General features: G+C 43.0%; 1 protein-coding gene across 2 annotated transcripts in view; it reads left to right on the forward strand.

Annotated features, from left to right (window-relative positions):
• The first annotated feature begins 3263 nt into the window (after positions 1-3263).
• Positions 3264-18548, forward strand: part of WASF2 (WASP family member 2) — a 73876-nt gene continuing 58591 nt past the window's right edge. Inside the window, exon 1 of one of the 2 annotated variants that reach the window (XM_052658321.1) lies at positions 3264-3350. The gene's annotated coding sequence lies outside the window, so the exon portion shown is untranslated. Of the gene's footprint in view, positions 3351-6614; positions 6743-18548 lie in introns of those variants that run through there. The other variant, XM_052658327.1, reaches the window with a different exon arrangement.

The following is an 18548-nucleotide window of genomic DNA, read 5'->3' on the forward strand; positions in this document are numbered from 1 at the left end:
TTTTTTTTTTTTTTTAATTCTTGTACTTTTCCTTTTGCTGTTAGAGAGTTTTATTTTTTAAAAAATATTTATTTACATATTTATTTGGCTTCACCAGGTCTTAGTTGTGGCACTTGGCCTCTTTCAGTTGCAGCATGTGGGATCTTTAGTTGTGGTCTGTGGGATCCAGTTCCCTGATCAGGGATAGAACTGGAGCTCAGAACTGGGAGCTCAGAGTCTTAGCCACTGGACTACCTGGGAAGTCCTATGTATGTGTAGCTTTTATGTATGTGTTTTTCTCCCTCACTAGATTGGGAGTCACTCGAGGGCAGAGACTGGGTGGATGGATCCCTGGATTGCCAGTGCCCTGCACAGGTCTGGCAAGAGCCGTCAGCAGTAGAGGCTCACTAGATGAATAGACTAGAAGACGCTACAAAGGAGAGAAAATTCAGGCAGGATTTTGAAGGTGGGAGGGGAAAAAAAGAATAATATGCACTTACTGAGGGCATAGAGTCAGTACAGATAACAGCAAATAAAACAACCACCACTGAGAGCACCAGGGTGCAAAGGGTAAGAACAGAGCTAAGCTCTGCCTCTTGTGGGCTGTGTGGCCTTGCGCAGATTATAGAACCTCTCTGTGCCTCAGTGTCCTCATCTGTAAAATGAGGGATGGTAATGAGGGACCCCTTCCAGGGCCCAAAACTGGGCTCTTGTCTAACTCTCAGAAATGACTTGTCCAAGGAGACACATATGATGACAAAGGAAGAGATTTTATTGGGAAAGGGCGCCCGGGCTGAGGGCAGTAGGGTAAGGGAAGCCAGGACAACTGCTCTGCCATGTGGCTCTCAGTCTCGGGTTTTATGGTGATGGGATTAGTTTCCGGGTTGTCTTTAGGCAATCATTCTGACTCAGAGTCCTTCCTGGTGGGGCATGCCTTGTCCAGCCAAATGGATGCCAGAGAGAAGGATTCTGGGAGGTGGTCGGACATGTGGTATTTCCCTTTGACCTTTCCTGAACTCTTCCGGTTGGTGGTGGCTTATTAGGTCCGTGTTCCTTATCAGGACCTCCTGTCATAAAACAGCTCATGCAAATGGTTACTATGGTGCCTGGCCAGGGTGGACGTTGCAGTCAGTAATCCCTCACAGTAATGGGATCCACCTCACCAGGAATCAAGTAGACTAATATTTGCCAGGTGCTGAGAGCTGTGCCAGGCACACGTGGGCACTGGGTGTGTTGCCATCACTGTTACCAACTCCATTGCTGAGCGCTTTGGTTGTGCTGGGCACTTTCATCTGGCTTCCCTGTTTAGTCCTCACAGCGGCCTGAGAAGGGATTGTTGTCTCCTTTAATCAAGAAATGAGGTGTAAGCAGGCCAAACAGCTTGCGGAGGCCACTCCCTGGGTAAGCAGCAGGAATGGGATTTGAACTCAAGGCTTTCTGGCCTGCCCGCCCACCCGTGTTCCTTGACTATGTGGCACCTGCCTGCAGGAGGAGGGGGGAGGGAGAGAAGATGGCACAGTGGGAAGGCAGGGGGAGGCTTCGCCGAGCTGGGGCCTCAGAAGCAGAGCGGCAGGCATTTTTCTAGAGCTTTCATTTCCGTCTGCCTCTTCTGAGCAGGTGAAAAACCCCACAGAGGGCCCTTCACTTGAGTCCTCCCCCTCCTCCTCCCCCTCCCAGCGCTGTCTCATCCCCCATGCTGGGAGGGGGGGAGGTCAGGCTTGCCGTGGGGGTTGCAGGCAAGGGGAGTGAGGTGGTGGGGGAGCATCATTCCAGATCCTTCCCCTCCAGCACCGCCCCCCCTCCCCCCTCCCCCCACCTTCCCCCATCAAAGTCGCTCCGGGGAGGAGAGAGCATTCCAGGTGGAAGGAATGGCAAATGCAAAGGCTGTGGATTCAGGATGTGGAGGCGGGGAAAGCCTGCAAGCTTGGCTGGAACCGAGGTTCGGGGGCCCCCTGGGATTGCTCAGTGGAGAAGAACTTGTTTGACGAGAGGGAGGGAGGGAGAGAGAGAGATGCAGTGGACCCAGCCTGAGCTAAGGATGCCAGAGGCAGGGCAGTGGCTTGGAGACCATTCTGCCTCTGAGCACAGTCCTCTCCACCCTCTTGCCTTCAGGCAGGGGTTGTGTGGAGGGGTCAGGATGATTCTCTGTGGTCCCTCTGCCCTGAATCCCTGTGCTCTGGCAGTTCTGTAACAGGCATGGGTTCATGGCGTTTGGTGCCTTCTTTCACTGTGCTTGTGCTCCCTCCAGCCCTACAAGATCAGTACGATTCACTCCATTTTATAGATGAGAAGACTGAGGCTGACTGCCCCAAGGTCACACAGGAGTAAGAGGCAGATCTGGGACTCGAATCCAGGACTGTTTCCAGAGATGGCAATCTGCCTGGTATGCGCTATACTGGCTGTGACTGCTTTTCTGGAGTGCTTGCCATCCCCATAGCAACAAGGAGAGGAAGCCTTGTGCTGAAGAGTACTTTATAGTTCATGCAGGACTTGTTTTTTCTGCTCCTCACAACAGCCCTAGGAGGCAGAGCTATTATCATCCCTATTTTATAGACAAGGAAACTGAGGCTCAAAGACGGGGTGTGACTTGGCTAGGACAGAACCATTAAGTGGCACAGCTGGGACTCAAACCAGTTCTGGTGACTTGATGTCTTCCTGCTTCCCCTTGTAGAGGGAGAAGTTATGTTCCCTGATCTTATCAGCCATCGAGGACAGAGAACAGGCAAGGGTTATTTTCTAGAACTGGTGGGAAAGGAACAGCGTTTGGTCTTCAGAACCTGGGACTTAGCAGCAATGATTATTTCATCGTTCCAGGTGAGAACTCCTTGGGTACTAGAGAGAGGGCTTGCCTCTCAAAAGCACCAAGCCCTCTCAAGTTCCAAGGTTGGGTTTAAATTGCAGTCATATTGTTTCTTTTTTTAAATTAATTTATTTAATTGGAGGCTAATTACTTTACAATATTGTAGTGGTTTTTGCCATACATTGACATGAATCGGCCATGGGTGTACCTGTGCCCCCTTATCCTGAACCCCCCTCCCACCTCCCTCCCCCAAAACACCAATACAGTCATATTGTTTCTTGACTGTTTGGCCTTGGGTAAGTCACTTGACCTCTCTGTGCTTCCTTTATCTCATTTGGAAAATGATAACAACAGGACCTAAATTATAAGCCTGCTGTAAGAATGTATGAGTAAAGCACTTACCCCATGGCTGGCACATAGCAAATGCTCAATGTTAGTGCTTATTATTAGTAACAGTTATGTTTTTTTTTTTTTGGCAGCACCATGTGGCTTGTGGACCTTAGGTCCCCAACCAGGGATCGAACCCATGCTCTTGGCAATAAAAGTGTGGAGTGCTAACCTTGACTGTCAGGTAAGTCTCAAGATTAGTTATTAGTATTAAGATGCACAGCACCTCCCCTTCTGAAAGTAAGCTATCTCCACTGCCTGAAAGGAGAAACGAAGTCTCCTGTTGCCAGACAACCTTCAAGCAAAGCACCAGAATCTTACCTAGTAGACAGTAACTGCCGACATCAATAATAATAATTAAGGCGAACATTCAACAGCTGCAGCTATGTGCCAATCACTGTGCTAATTACTTCACATTTTTAATATTTATTTACGGCTGCATCAGGTCTTAGTTGCAGCATGCAGGATCTATTGTTGTGATGTGCAAGTGCCAGAGCACAGGGCTCTGTAGTTGTGCCCCAGTTGCCCTGCAGCATGTGGCATCTTGGTTCCCTGACCAGGGACTGAACCCATATCCTCTGAAATGGCAGGTGAATTCTTAACCACTGGACCAGCAGGGAAGTCCCTGCATTTGAGATAAAGATGTGATAATCTTCACATCTCTGAGAATCAGGAGCAATTATCACCCCCATTTTACAGATAAGGAAACTGAGGTTCAGAGAGGTGAAGTCACCTGCCCAAGGTCACACTGGCAGGAAATGGTACAGATGTGACTTGAACCCAGGCTTGCCTGGCTCCAAAGTCTTTTATGACAATTAAAGTCAGATGACAACTTGCGTGGTGCCCAGGAGCTTGCATCAGCTCTCTCCCAATATCAGTATTAATCAGTTAACACTAATTGCTAATTAGTATTAGCATTATTCATCTACTGGATATGCTGCCTTAGGCTCACCTCCCTCCATGCTGTGAAGGCTAAATATTTGTGAAGTGCCTTCTATGTGCCAGAGTGTCTTATACACATTTTCACACTGAATCCTCACTCCCTCACCTTATTCTACCACTATCCCCACTGACTGGAAGAGGAGCTGAGGTACAGAGAGGTGTGGTGACTGCTTCAGGTCACATGGTTCAAGGAGAGATGGCAGAGCCAAGATTCAAGCCCAGGGAGGTTGATGTCAACACTCAGGCACTACCAGAAAAGAACAGAGACTCTTGGAGAATGGCCTCACTTTCACGCCAGTTGCCTTACCCTGTAACACCTTATTTGTTTAGGCCCACAGCAAGTTCTCTCCCCAATGCTGCAATTCACCCCCACGGGCCTGGGCCTGGATGCTTTTAGCATGCTTTCTCTTGGCCTCCAACACTTCTTCCAACCATCTGCAGCTTAGTTAATCCCCATGCATCAACTCATCTCTTCAGGAAGCTTCCTGAGACCCCATCTCAGTTCCTGACATTCATTCTCATAAACACATTGTACTTTGCCTCCTTATTCCTTATCATAGCTTTTGATTTGTCTGATCATTTAACAACTTGCTTCCTCATCAAACTGTAAGCCCCATGAAGGTATGAGTCTGTTTTGCTTACCACTGTAGCTACACTGCTGGCAGGCTGCCTTACACATGGTTGGTGTGTAATAATTTTTTTACTGAATGGATGAATCCATGAATGAATAAATAGCTATCAGGCACTTTACACACATGACTCATTAATTCCACAATTAACTTTTGAATCCTCACAACTGCTATGTTGTCCCCATTTTAGAGAAGACCTGGGTGAGGCTGAGAGTTAGTTACAAAGTAGTGGAGCTTGGATTCAATCTTAGGTTAGTCTGCCCTAAAGTCATTGACCTCTGCATAGCACCTGCTGCCTCCCAGCGCCCAGTGGCCACAGTCAGGATTTAAATAGTCTTCCGCCGTCAGACCACATGGCCCAATTTGAGCCTGGAGGTCACTGACTCAGCGGGCACTGGGGCCTTATGGGCACCACCCACTTGGTGGTTTCTGTCCTTCTGACGTCTTAGGCTGCTCCCTCCTCACACTCCCTTTTTGGCTCCCTTCTTTTCCAAAGAGGGAAAAGGACTAGGAATTATAGCCAAGGCAGTCCTTCAGAGAAAAACAATCCTGCGGTGAAAAGAGCCCTGTTCCGAGAGCAGAGAGACCTGGACATAAGTCCTGGAATGGAGACTGCCCCTCTTGGAGCTTCTGCGTCCTCACTCAGGATTCTACCTGGGTTTTTGACCCACCTGTCATCCCTTACCCACCTCCTGGTTCCTAGGCCCCCAGAAACAGTTCGGGTACATCCCTTGGCTTCTTTTTCCCAGGAACCTCGGAGCTGGGGAGTGGCTTATTTTTCCCAGGAACCTCGGAGCTAGGGAGTGGTCACCTAAGTCTATGGTTACCAGAGAGATGGGGGGATTGGCCAGAGGGCACCCTCAAGAATCTCCCTGGAATGCTAACAAGTTGGAGGAGAGGTCTTTCTCAGGGGACACCAGACCTGGAAGGGAGAAATACAGAAATGGAAGCCAAAATATACAGGTTTGAGTCCCAGGGTCATTTCAAATTCCCTGGGCGACTCAGGGTTAAGTCATGGCGTTTTTAGTTTTCTCTTTTGCAAAATAAGGACAGTATCTGCCTTTAAGAGTTGCTCTAGAGAACTAACTGAGGTACAATGTGAATCCGGCCTGCAACCTTTTATGATCGGCAAGACGTGCATATACCCACTCAAGCATGAATCCTTAAACACTACAGGACAAGAGGCAGACGTGACTGCTCCTACTTTGCAGGACAGACTGAGACCCAGATAAGTTGAGAGAGTTGCCTGAGGTCGCAGAGTTCGGTGGCGGTTGAACCAGGATCCAACTCACCTGACCCTGGCCTTTCACACCCAGCACCCAATCCCAGGACCCCGGGCGTCACCCAAGAAGGACCCTTAGCGGCAGGCGGGAGCCTGTGACTCACTCTCCCCGCCCTACTTTCTGCCGGCCCGAGACCGGTCGGGAAGGAACAAAACTATCAGTAACTTTAGGGGTGTCCACAGAAACTGTATAGGTTTGACCCATTCATCCTGTCAAAGATCCTGGTTATTTGAACTCTAACAAGAAGAATTCACCTCCCGAAACACTTTGTACGAGTTTTTAAGTGGGATTTTCCTACTTTGAATATAGGGGTTGGTTTAGTTTCAAAGCCACCCCCACTTCACTTGGTTTGCTCCTTGCTGTTTACTCCGATTGCGGAAGTAGCTCGGGTGGAGCTCCCGGGACAGTACCCTTGAGTACGTCGTTTGCGTAGCTTTTAACTGACATTCCACTCAGGCCAATGGAAAGCCCGGAAGTCCCAGGCGGGTGGGACAGCGAGCCAATCAGGGCGGTTGGCGGGGTGTGGCTGCGTCCCCGGGCGGGGAATCGCGTAATGGCGGACGCGGGCCGGGCGAGCGCGGCTGGGGGCGTATCGCGCTGAGCGGGGGAGGGGGGGGTCCGGCTGTGTGGCAGCCCGAGAGGCGGCCGGAGAGAACAGACCCTGTGCGGAGAAGGGCGGCCGGCCAGCCCTTCTGACGCTAAGGGCGACCGCGCGAGACCAGGTGAGCAACAAGTCCCCGCGGGCGGGCCCAGCCGTGAGGCGCCGGGCCCGGTCGGGCCGCCCCTCCCGAGTCGCTCAGGGTTCCGGGGGAGTGGGTGCCGCGCCTCCAGCCGCAGACCGATCGAGAGCCGGTGAGCGGTCAGCACGGGGTGATGTCTTACAGTACACTCCCCTCCCCAGAAAGGAGATGTCCCGGAGACCCCCTCGGAGGCTTGGAAGGGCCCGCGAGGCAGCGAAAGTACCCCAACCTGATTTATCTGCGCTTCCAACTCGCTGTGTGACCTTGGGCAAGTCACTTCCCTTTCTGGGCCTCGTTTTATCCATTTGTAAAACGAAGGCTTTGCGGGCAGACGTTGTCAGAGATCTTGGGCAAGTTCTTCTCTCGGCGGAGCCTCAGTTTCCATCTCGGCCATGAAGGCATTAAAGCGCTCTTTGAGACTTCTGGCCAGAGTGGTCGAGAGGAATGTGTAGTGTACGTGAGTGTAGGTGTGTGTCCAGGATGGTCTGCAGAGTAACAAGGAAAGTTGGCTAAAGGGGCCCATCGAGGAAGACTCTGAATGGACCCCAGACTATAATGGGGTGGGGTCTGGTTGTCTTGGTCTTCCAGGACCGTAGAATCTCTGAGATGGGGAAGTTTTGTACAGTTCTTCATAGAATCGGAGAAGAGGGAGGGATCCTTGGAGCCTCTTGGGGCTGTGATTGAAATTTAGGCCCCAAAGAACTTGGGTTTTTTGGGGGGTGGGTTAGAAGAAACATTTATGGTGCCCCTACTGTGTGTCAAACAGGTTCTTGTTTAATTTTTACAGCCACGCTTGAGAATTTACAGGTAAATAAGTTTCAGAGGACTTGGGTAACTTGCCCAAGGTCACACAGTAAGGTTCAGAGCTTACCAACATTAGGGTGTTTCCTTTGAGAATCACTGGTCAAGGGGCAATTGACTGTCTACTTAAAGGAAGTTTGTTTTGTCATAGATGGGGGAGGGGTTGGGTCCCAGACACTTGAATTGACTTCTGACAAGGAGACGGGCTGGGTCTTAATCTCTGGATGGTTAATCATAAGTACATCCCCTTTGTTCAATTTGTGAGTTGGAAAGGACCGTTACCGAACTGTAAAAGTCACTCAGAAGTGTGTCAGAATCTCAGAGAACTCAGTTTGAATCCTGATTGCATGGCCAGTAGAAGTTCACTAACTGTTGGTGCATAGACTTGACTCTTGGTTTGGAATGGTGCCAGCCTAGTAACTTTTTCTCCTCCCTAAGAAGGCCAAGCTTTCTTGGGATGGAAGAAATTTCCCATTCCTTAGTGCAAATTTCTTTGGATTTTGGGGGTGAAAGTTTCAATAGCCCGCCTCTTGAAGTGAAATACTCCTTTCTTTTTGCTTCCTGTCATTTGACTTCTAGATTAGTGAAGATTGTGGACCTAGAGTGGGTACTACAACTAAATTGCAACTCTTAATTTTTCCAAGTCGCGGAGCTTTTGGTTAATCAAAATGGTAGGACGGCAGTGTGCATTGTTCTCATATGTCAACAGTAGGGAAGAAAATTGGAAGAGGAAGTTGCTGAGAAGGAGGGCGTTTCTTAGCATTGGAGCCAATATGTATTTCTTTGTTTGAAATTCTAAAACCAGAAAAGCAGCAACTGAAGGAGGAAGCAAGGAAAGAACTGTGAAACTCTTTTTCCCATTGAAATGTTTTTAAGGACTTAACTGTTGCTGTCCCCTGTCTAAGGCTCTGCTTTCACAGAAAAAGTCACTTGAAATATGTTCTATGTTCAGAGATTATATTCTAGAATGAAAGAATTTTACATCTTAAACCTTCTGAGATAATTTTTAAAAAGTCAGAACTGAATATGTTATTTGTCAGTGAATGATTGTTTTTCTCAACATTATTACCAATTGTAGTCTTTGGGATTTTTTTTTTTTTTTAATCAGTGATTGAAATTAGTGTATTTCAGCCTGAGAGGACTTGATCTAGATATTGGATGATGCAAATGTCCCCATCAATTGGAAAGCAAAAAATGGTGTGTTTTTTGAGATTTGTTAAGTCTTTATAATGCTTTATTTTACAGGATTGTATAGTTGTGAATAGTTAAGACATTAAATTTATTATCTATTACATGTAAAGATAACATCAGTTATATTTTCTGTAAAAGATTAGTCTTAATTATATATAGTTTACCTGCAGTACCGTGAGCGGGGGGGAGGTTCTTGGGATTAGTTGTGCTTCTGGATTTAGAATTTTCAAAAAGAAATGTACATATATTGTAAGTTATGTAACATCCCTGAAAGGTGTGGGGCAGCACCTTGTAATCAAACATACTTCTGTTTCTGCAGTAAAATGTCAGAATGTTCACACCAACTGGGATAAATAAATGTTATAAATAGCGTCATGTCATTTCATTTATAGTCATTTCATGTCAGGATTTGCCACCAAATGAATAATGAATACATGTTTTTTATAGCCTTTTGGATTTTGGAAATAAGGAATTGTGGAATTTTATGGATATAGTTTATATGATGAACAATTACAAGGACAAATATTGTCAACCAAGCAAATTTTAAAGTCATAGGTCCTGAAAACAGTATTACATAGAAGACACTTTTTTCTTTCATATTTCTTATTTTATTATACATTAATATGCATTTTTCCTCAAGTACAAAATTTTACCTTTTAATACTGTTATTGGTCTCTGTCTTAGATGTTTGAAAGACATCCCTGCCCTCTTTTTTTTAAAAAGTAATTTATAGGTCTTGTGCTCATCAATTTTTATATAGCAATTAAGAGAATTGTATCTTTTCCCATATAATTCAGAGAAAGACTAATCAGGTGAGGATCTGTAGAATCATGTTTGCAGAATTTAAAGTTTCAAGGTGGTCTTTAGTATGAGGTCATTGCTGCTGGATGAGATTTAGATAAAAATTTTTATGTTTTTAAGTTTTCAAGCTTCTTCAATTTGTACATCAAGGAGTTTACTAAAATATATTGGATTTAGATAGTTTTGATTTATATTTTTACTTTTTAAAAAATTTCAGTTGTTTACCATGTGAAAAACTGAAGTTTACCAGCCTTATGAATTTGGGTGATTTCTTTAAACAGCCAAGGACCTCTAGGAGCACATTTACAAAAATTCGGTCTACTCTTTACTATTCTTGAACACTTCAACTAGGAGTGAGGTGGACTGGTATTGTTAGAGGTTAAAGAATTATTTCTCCTGTTTAAAAGAAGGCCTTCGACATCATGAATTTGAGAGATTCTGGGCTTCAGGACAAACTGCCACCTGATTTGAGGGCCTCAGTTCATTCTCCTAATTGGAGTGTCTCCATAGTTCCTGAGAGTGGCACTTTCACTGTCTGGGAGATAGAAAGGGTGTGGAACAGTGTATCAGTGTAACAGTGTATTAGTGTAGTTAGTGTTTGATTGGACTAGGGAATAGGAACAGTTCTTATCCAGACTACCTCAGTTTCTTCCCTTTGGTAAGGATTGATAATATTGCAAAAGGGTTACAAATTAGTAAACAAACATATTATTACAGGTTACTCTGTTGTGACTGTGGTTAAGCTCTTCAAAACAAGCACTGTGTATTACACTTCTTGTATATTCTGTAAAGCCTAAAGGCCAAGGCATCACACTTTTGTTGCATCAGAATTTACCATCAAAAAGGAAATTATATCTGAGAATTCTGGTGTAAGTAAACAACCAAAGTTGAGAACCATTGAGGTAAGCACATGGAAGGTGTTCAGTAAATATATGTTGATTAATTTACTATTGGACATCCCTGGTGGCTCAGACAGTAAAGCGTCTGTCTACAATGCGGGAGACCTGGGTTCGATCCCTGGGTCGGGAAGATCCCCTGGAGAAGGAAATGGCAGCCCACTCCAGTACTATTGCCTGGAAAATCCCATGGATGGAGGAGCCTAGTAGGCTATAGTCCATGGAGTCACAAAGAGTTGGACACGACTGAGCAACTCCATATTGGTTCTGGCATGAATTGGGTAGGGTGGAAGAGGATTTTTTCATAAAGTAAAATAGCTTTCCAAGATACCAGCACACATCCAACAGTTGGCAGATCTGGACACATAGTCAGTTCATTGCTAGTTACTCTGCCAGCATCGCCATCCTGATTTTGTGATCTAGGTAAGATTAGATACAGTCTTGTCGACAGGCAACTGGAAGTTCTACTGAATCCGTGGATAGTGGCCTTCCTGACTACTGTGCTAGGTTGGTGACAATTGCTCAGTGAAAGAATGGTTGGGATTTGAGTTGGGGAGGTGGGCTGCTGGGCACCGGCAGTGCCAGGGGAAAAGTGGAAAGTTGTAATTTGTGTCTCCAAAACATAACAGAATGTGCGGAACATAATTGGTATTCCACAGTTTTTGTTGAATGGCTTTTTGTCTGCAAGGAGGCATTGTAAGCTGTGAAGTAAGATGCTTCCTACTCATCCTTCAGAACTGAGCTAAGATGTCTTCTAAGATGTGAATCATTCCTAGGAAAAGTTGAGTGACTCCCTTGTATGCCGTTTCCTTCATTAAAGCATTTATCGGATATTGTCAATTCAGATAACAGACAAATTATAAAACTCTTTCCTTTACCTGGTGATGAGCTTCTTATGGGCTGGGCTCTATTGTTCATTTCTGTATGACTGATTGTGAAACACAGAATAAAGCCTTTTTTTTTTGCCATGCCACGTGTAATGTCGGATCTTGGTTCCCCCACCAGGGATCGAATTCACATCGCCTGTGTTGGAAGTGCAGAGTCTTAACCACTGGACCTTCAGGAAGTCTCAATAAAGGCTTGATAGATGCTAGTAATGTTTAATTTAGGCCTCTGTCTTCTGTTTCATTCTTGTAGGCTTCTCTTTTTTCCAATTTATGGTCTTTCCTTTTCAGTTCATTCCAACAAACATTTATTGAGAGGTAGGTCTTTATTGAGCGTTGGGGTCAGGTTTCTCATCCTTGGTGCTATTGACATTTTGGGTTGAATAATATGCTATATAGTGGTAGACTGTCGTGGGAATTGTAGTATCTTTAGCAGTATCCCTGGTCTTTACCCACTATCTATTAATGGTAATTGCACCTCTGCCCCTTCTCTGTGCCAACCAGAAATGTCTCCAGATAGTGTCAAATGACCTTTGGGGAGAAAATTGCCCTCTGTTGAAAACTCCGTCAAAGGTAGGGGTAGTAGGGTCATATAGCGGGGATGAATGTAGGTGTCCCCACATATGTGCTGTCCTTCCATTCCTCCTCTCTGGTTATATAGTCTCTTGTCTCTGACTTTTGGATAAGGAAGAAAAATGAGGGAAATCAGGAGGTGACAAACTTAAAATAGCACCATCATTTTTATTCTGCTCATTTTATTTTGTTTGGTTTAAATATATTAGAGCAGTACAGACAGTTGAATTATTTATGCAGATTTTGTGAATTCAGTTTCTGCCACCGGTTAGGTAGAGTAAAGAACTACTAGAATATTACTACCTTGAATAAAAGATTCAGCTTTTCTCAGAAAAGCTGTTTTAATACTTAGAGAATAACCAGCATTGGTTTTATAGAGAACTTGCCAGGACTTGTCAGGATTCTTCTCAGCTAATTTTTGAGCTTCTTGGCTAAGATATATCTTTTAATGTTTCTACATAGATACTTCATAACTCTAAAAAACATGTTTAGCTAATGAGCATGTTTTTCTGAGCGCAGTATTTTTTTGTGATAGGTAGATTGGTCAAGGCAGTGATCCTCTTGGTTCCTTTGGACGTTCATAAAATGATGACAAGTTAGTCGTAACACTGGGGGACTTCACTCCTTTGGCCAACCCTCTACAAGATAACATAATCATTCATGTCTTAGTCACCATTAAAGTGAAGTTGAATGAGTGTTTTTTTTCCCCTGTTCCATTTAAAGTTATGAATAGTACTCTAGAGAATTCAAATGTATGGTTATGAATGGTATCTCAGAATAGTTACCATTTATGCAAATGAAGCACACTTCTTAACTTAGAAACCAAACAGAATTGAATTAGAAAAGAGAAGAATAGAAACAAGAATTGTTGAATGCTTACAGAAGAAATAACGTTCAGATATAGAAGTACCGCAGAAAAATTTGGTCGTCTTCATGATTTCTATACACTAATAAAGACAAACAGTTTGAGATTGATGGGAGAGGCTATTAGACTTTGCCTATGATATTATTTTTCAAGCTGCTTTTCTTTTTGGGTAAATATGGGAAAGCCTGAGACATACTCTCAGTTATAAGATGAATTCTGAATTCTAGTTGAACAGAATTAAGTTTCTTATTTTTAGAATGTAGAAGCCCTTTTGGGAAGAAGCAGTGGTTTAACTCTGTTCCAATTTGAGTAAATATGTGTATGTATGTGCACAGATAAATATTTATACACATTTATGATAAGACTTACAGGGACATTTAAACTTTGTAATTGACATAGTAAAGTAGTGAGCAACTCTTACTCTCACGTACTTAGAATTGAGACCTTTTCCTCCTGTGATTATGCCATTGTTCCGGCAAGTACTCAGTCTAGCAAGCTTTCTCTCAAGTCGTATCTTGAGTAATTGTTTTTAACTATGTAGAAGGAGGTCTTAGATCATGTCCATGATGTTCCTTTCCCTTCACAATTGAGAACTATAAGTAAATTTCCCTTTGTAGAATACTGATAGTTTTTAAAGAATAGTATTCCTGATAACAAAGCCATTTGTGGTATTAAGAGAAATATAAGATCCACTTTGCCCCTATTTTACCTTTAAAGTTCTTTGAACATTCATACTGTTACAGTTTGCAAAGCACAGTCTCTGACTTTGATACATGTTACAGTCAGTTCCCAGCATTGAGATAAATTATGTTAGCTCCATTTTATACCCATAAATGGGCTTCCCCATGGCTCAGCGGTAAATAATCCGCCTGCCAGTTCAGGAGACACAGGAGACGTGGGTTCGATCCCTGGGTCAGAAAGATTCCCCTGGAGGAGGAAATGGCAACCCGTTCCAGTATTCTTGACAGGAAAATCCCATGGACGAACGAGCCTGGTGGGCTACAGCCCCTGGGGTAGCAGAGAGTCAGATATGACTGAGCATACATACAGATAAGCAGCCTCAGAGAGGTTAAGTAACTTCCTTAAAGTCATTCAGCTAATAAATAACGGATTTGAGATGGAACCCTGTCTTTAGAGATTGAACCCTGTCTTTTTTTTAAAAAATGAGATTTCTTTAAAGGTAAAATTTACATATAGTGGAATACATAGAAATACAAGTGTGTAATTATTGATAGATGAGTTTTGACACATGTAAATACGTGTATGGCTAACACCCAGTCAAGAGATAGACTGTCTCCATAACCCTCCTCAGTTCCCTGCTGTCTTACAGGCAACCACTGTTGTGATTTCTATCCTTACATATTAATTTTCCTGTCCTTGGCTCATGCAGTATGTACTCTTGTGTCTGAATTCTTCTGTTCAACATAGTTTTTGATATCCATGTTGGTGTGTATATCAGTGTGAATCTGAGTCTTGTGGTCTATGTATAGAGTTCTTTCCAACAAATTGTAACTCCTTATTTGCAAATTCTTATATCATATCCATTTTTTGGGCTTTGGTATTTGCATGTAATTTACTTCATTTTTCTAATATATTAGATTTATTTGTTTTTAAAATCTCTTTGGAATTACAAAAGTAATACATGCCCATTGCAACAAATTACAGAATTTGAAGTGAGTAAAGAGTGAAAGTTTCCTCAGATTTATTTTTATTTCTTCATTTTTCCAGTTATGAAAATGATATGAGCTCTTTTTTGTTTTTAAAGCCAAACTAAAAAAAATATGAAACAGAGAATGAGTCACCCGTAATCCCATTGGGCTTCCCTGATAGCTCAGTTCGTAAAGAATCCACCTGCAATGCAGGAGATCCTGGTTTGATTCCTGGGTTGGGAAGACCCGCTGGAGAAGGGATAGGCTACCCACTCCAGTATTCTTGGGCTTCCCTGGGGCTCATCTAGTAAAGAATCTGCGTGCAATGTGAGAGACCTGGGTTCGATCCCTGGGTTGAGAAGATCCCATGGAGAAGGGAAAGGCTACCGGCTCCAGTATTCTGACCTGGAGAATTCCATGGACTGTATAGTCCACAGGGTCACCAGGAGTTGGACACGACTGAGTGACTTTCACTTTCACATAATCCCACTAGTTAGCATTTTGATATGTTTTCCTCTTTTTCTGCAGTGTGTTTACCATATCTGAGACCACAGTTTAGGGATTTTTAGGCTTCCCTTCTTATATTAGGTTTGTTACATCCTCATTAGTCGGTTATTATTTCAGTGTTTGTGCTTGTGGTCACCCTAAATCTGAGTATCTAACTGGTGGTGGTCTTGGCTGGGCTGGACTCATCAAGCAGCCTTTTTGAATACTTATTGTATTCTCCTTAATCACTCATCTCATTCTTGCATACCCAGCATCCAACATTTCTTGCAGAGTAGGAGGCAGTTAGTTGTGGTTATGAGTATAGATTCGGAGTCAGCCCATCTGGTTTCAGATGTAGGCTCCTCCATGTGTTAGCTTTGTGTATTGCCTTGGGCATTGACTCTTTGGTTCAGTTTTCTCATCTGTAAGAGAGGGACCTGTCTAATTAAATTAAGACAATGAATGGCGTGTTTGGTTGGACATATCATCTAGTCCAGAATTCTGCTGCTAATGGTAAAGGGGTGAAAGTGTCAGCTTCAAAGTTTAGGCCTCTGTTGCCTAAAATTTGTAATTTTTCTTAGGAAGAAGGTTCTTATGGAAAAGATGCCTATGAATTTTTCTAGACTATCTTTGAATGATTTTTTTTTCTTATATTCTGTACTCGTCATCTGAGTAATGAGTTTTACTACTTTATATACTGGATTGGGTAGTAAACTATTACTTTTTATTAGTCCTAATAAAAGTAGTAAATGTAGACTATATACCAGGTAGTATGCATATCTCCATCCTCATGGCAGCCCTTCAAATTAGATATTTAAAGATGAGAAAAGCGAGGCTCAAAGTTAAGTTCATTCCCACTGTCAAACAGCTAAGCCTACTGGGATTAAAGCTCAATTCCTTCCTGCCTTCATTTTTTTCCCCTTCTTCCCTTTCCCCCTTCCCTTCCCTTTTTTGACATAAAACTTCTGTCTGTCTTATTCTAAAACTTGGGCTTAAATTTTTTAAAAAATATACTTTACTGTTTGTTTACACTTCTAACTGGATTGTAGTCTACCATTTCACACTCGCTTTGTTTCATACTAATGTGTCCTTTATATATCTATATTAAAATATATATATATATACCTACATAAGCTCCTCTGTCCTTTGGCCTTTTTGGATACCTTTTTAGACCTTCTCTATTTTACCTTTTTGTGTTATGGCGACCACAACTGCACATTTTATTCTAATACAGATACACTTTGCTTGGTACAAGGGCAGGATGATGTGTTCCCTGTTTCCAAGGCCTTTGTAATAATGACCAGCATTTGGTTGCCTTTTTGTAGCTGTATTCAGCATAAATCCAGGGATTCTGATATCCTTTTCCTGTATTGAAACAGGTAGCTTTAGAGCTCATCATTTGATAATTATAGTTTGGACTGCCTTTCCATTACTGCATTACCTTATTTTTGTCTACATGGATGCTATTTTCTACCTTTCTTAACGCACAACTTTGTATCATCATACCTCTAGCTACTACTTTAGAGTCATGCAAGCTGAGAAGATTCACTAGACAGTTTTTTTCCTAGCTAATTTCTAAAAATGTTATTTCTGATAGGTTTCAGCATTAATCACTGGGGATCCCCTTGTTTATAGGTCTGTCTTGAGAAGGTAAATACTCTTTATTTCTGTTTCTAAATGAATTCGCCAGAGAAAAAAATAAGTCTTCTTAAATAGTATTTATTTACTGTTTTCACTAGCCTTTGGAGGAATTAAAAAAAATTTGCCTTCTATTCACGTTATATCATGTATCCTCTCACTTCAGACATGCATATGTGTTACCTGAAGCTTTGCAAACAGTAGGTTCTCTGTAGGACCTTAATGTATTAAATGTTCAGCAATAATACGCAGTATTGGGTCACTAGTTTAACATTCAACAAATAATTATTGAATATCTGTTATGTGCCAGGTATGAAGAACAGAGCTCAGTGATTATAAGAGGCAAGGTCTCAAAAAAAAAAAGAGGCAAGGTCTCTGCTCTCATGCAGTTTAAGGAGGCTTGGGTAGGCAATAAGTAAACACATAAATCAAGATTAAATTAATCACATAGACAAATAAATCAAGATAGCCTGGAGAAATATCAGCAACTTCAGATATGCAGATGATATCACTCTAATGGCAGAGAGTGAAGAGGAACTAAAGAGCATCTTGTTGAGGGTGAAAGAGGAGAGTGAAAAAGCTGACTTGAAACTCAGCATTAAAAAAACTAGATGATGGCTCAGGTCCCATCACTTCATGGCAAATAGAGGGGGGAAAAAGTGGAAATAGTGACAGATTTTATTTTCTTGGGCTCCAAAATCGCTGAGGACCGTGATTGAAGCCATGAAATTAAAAGACGCTTACTCCTTAGAAGAAAAGTTATGACAAACATTGACAGCATGTTAAAAAACAGAGACATCACTTTGCCAACAAAGATTGTATAGTCAAAGCTATGGTTTTTCCAGTGGTCATGTACAGATGTCAGAGTTGGACCATAAAGGAGACTGAGTGAGGAAGAATCGACGCTTTCGAACTGTGGTGCTGGAGAAGACTTTTGAGAGTCCCTTAGACAGCAGGGAGATCCAGCCAGGCAATCCTAAAGGAGATCAACCCTGAACATTCATTGGAAGGACTGATGCTGAAGCTGAAACTCCAATACTTTGGCCACCTGATGCAAAGAACTGACTCATTTGAAAAGACCCTGATGCTGGGAAAGATTGAAGGCAGGAGAAGTGGGTGACAGAGGATGAGATGGTTGGATGATATCATGGACTCAATGGACAGAAGTTTGAGCAAACTCTGGAAGATAGTGAAGGACAGGGAAGCCTGGTGTGCTACAGTCCTTGGGGTCGCAAAGAATTGGACACAACTTAGAGACTAAAGAAGAAAAACAAACTCATAAGATATTGAAAGATTGTGATATGTTAGTAAGAGAATAAAATAAGGTGTTATAACAGAGGTAATGGAGAAATTCAGAGATGGTTGGGCTTCCCTGGTGGCTCAGTCAGTAAAGAATCTGCCTGCAGTGTGGGAGACCTGGGTTCCATCCCATGGGTTGGGAAGAAGCCCTGAGGAAAGCATGGCAGCCCCCTCCAGTATTCTTGTGTGAAGAGTCCCCATGGGCAGAGGAGCCTGGTAATCTACGGTCCATGGGGTCACGAAGAGTCAGACACGACTGAGTGACTAAGCACACCACAGAGATGGTCAGAAAGGCTTCTGTGAGACGGTGACAAACCAAAACTGAAGAATGAAAATGAATGAACCAAAGGAAGAGGTGAGGAAAAGACAGTTCCAAGGTAGAAGGAAGAGGAACTAAGTGCAAAGGTATTTCAAAGCTTTGTAGGCTTGATAAGTTTTAAGTAAAATGGGAAGTCTTGATGAGATTTTTTTTTTTTAATTCAGATGCTTGAACAGTTTTTTTAAAAACTTTCTTTTTTTCTTTGTTTTTGGCCCCACTGTGTGGCTTGCGAGATCTTAGTTCCCCAGCTAGGGATTGAACCTGTGCCTGGCAGTGAAAGTGTGGAGTCCTAACCACTGGGTTGCCAGGGTATTCCCTTTAAAAAGTTGTTAATGCAAAATTTCAAGCATATGTAAAAGTAAAAAATGGTATAATGAACCCCTGTG

The sequence above is a fragment of the Budorcas taxicolor genome, chromosome 2 (genome assembly GCF_023091745.1).
Source record: "Budorcas taxicolor isolate Tak-1 chromosome 2, Takin1.1, whole genome shotgun sequence".
Taxonomy (NCBI): domain Eukaryota; kingdom Metazoa; phylum Chordata; class Mammalia; order Artiodactyla; family Bovidae; genus Budorcas; species Budorcas taxicolor.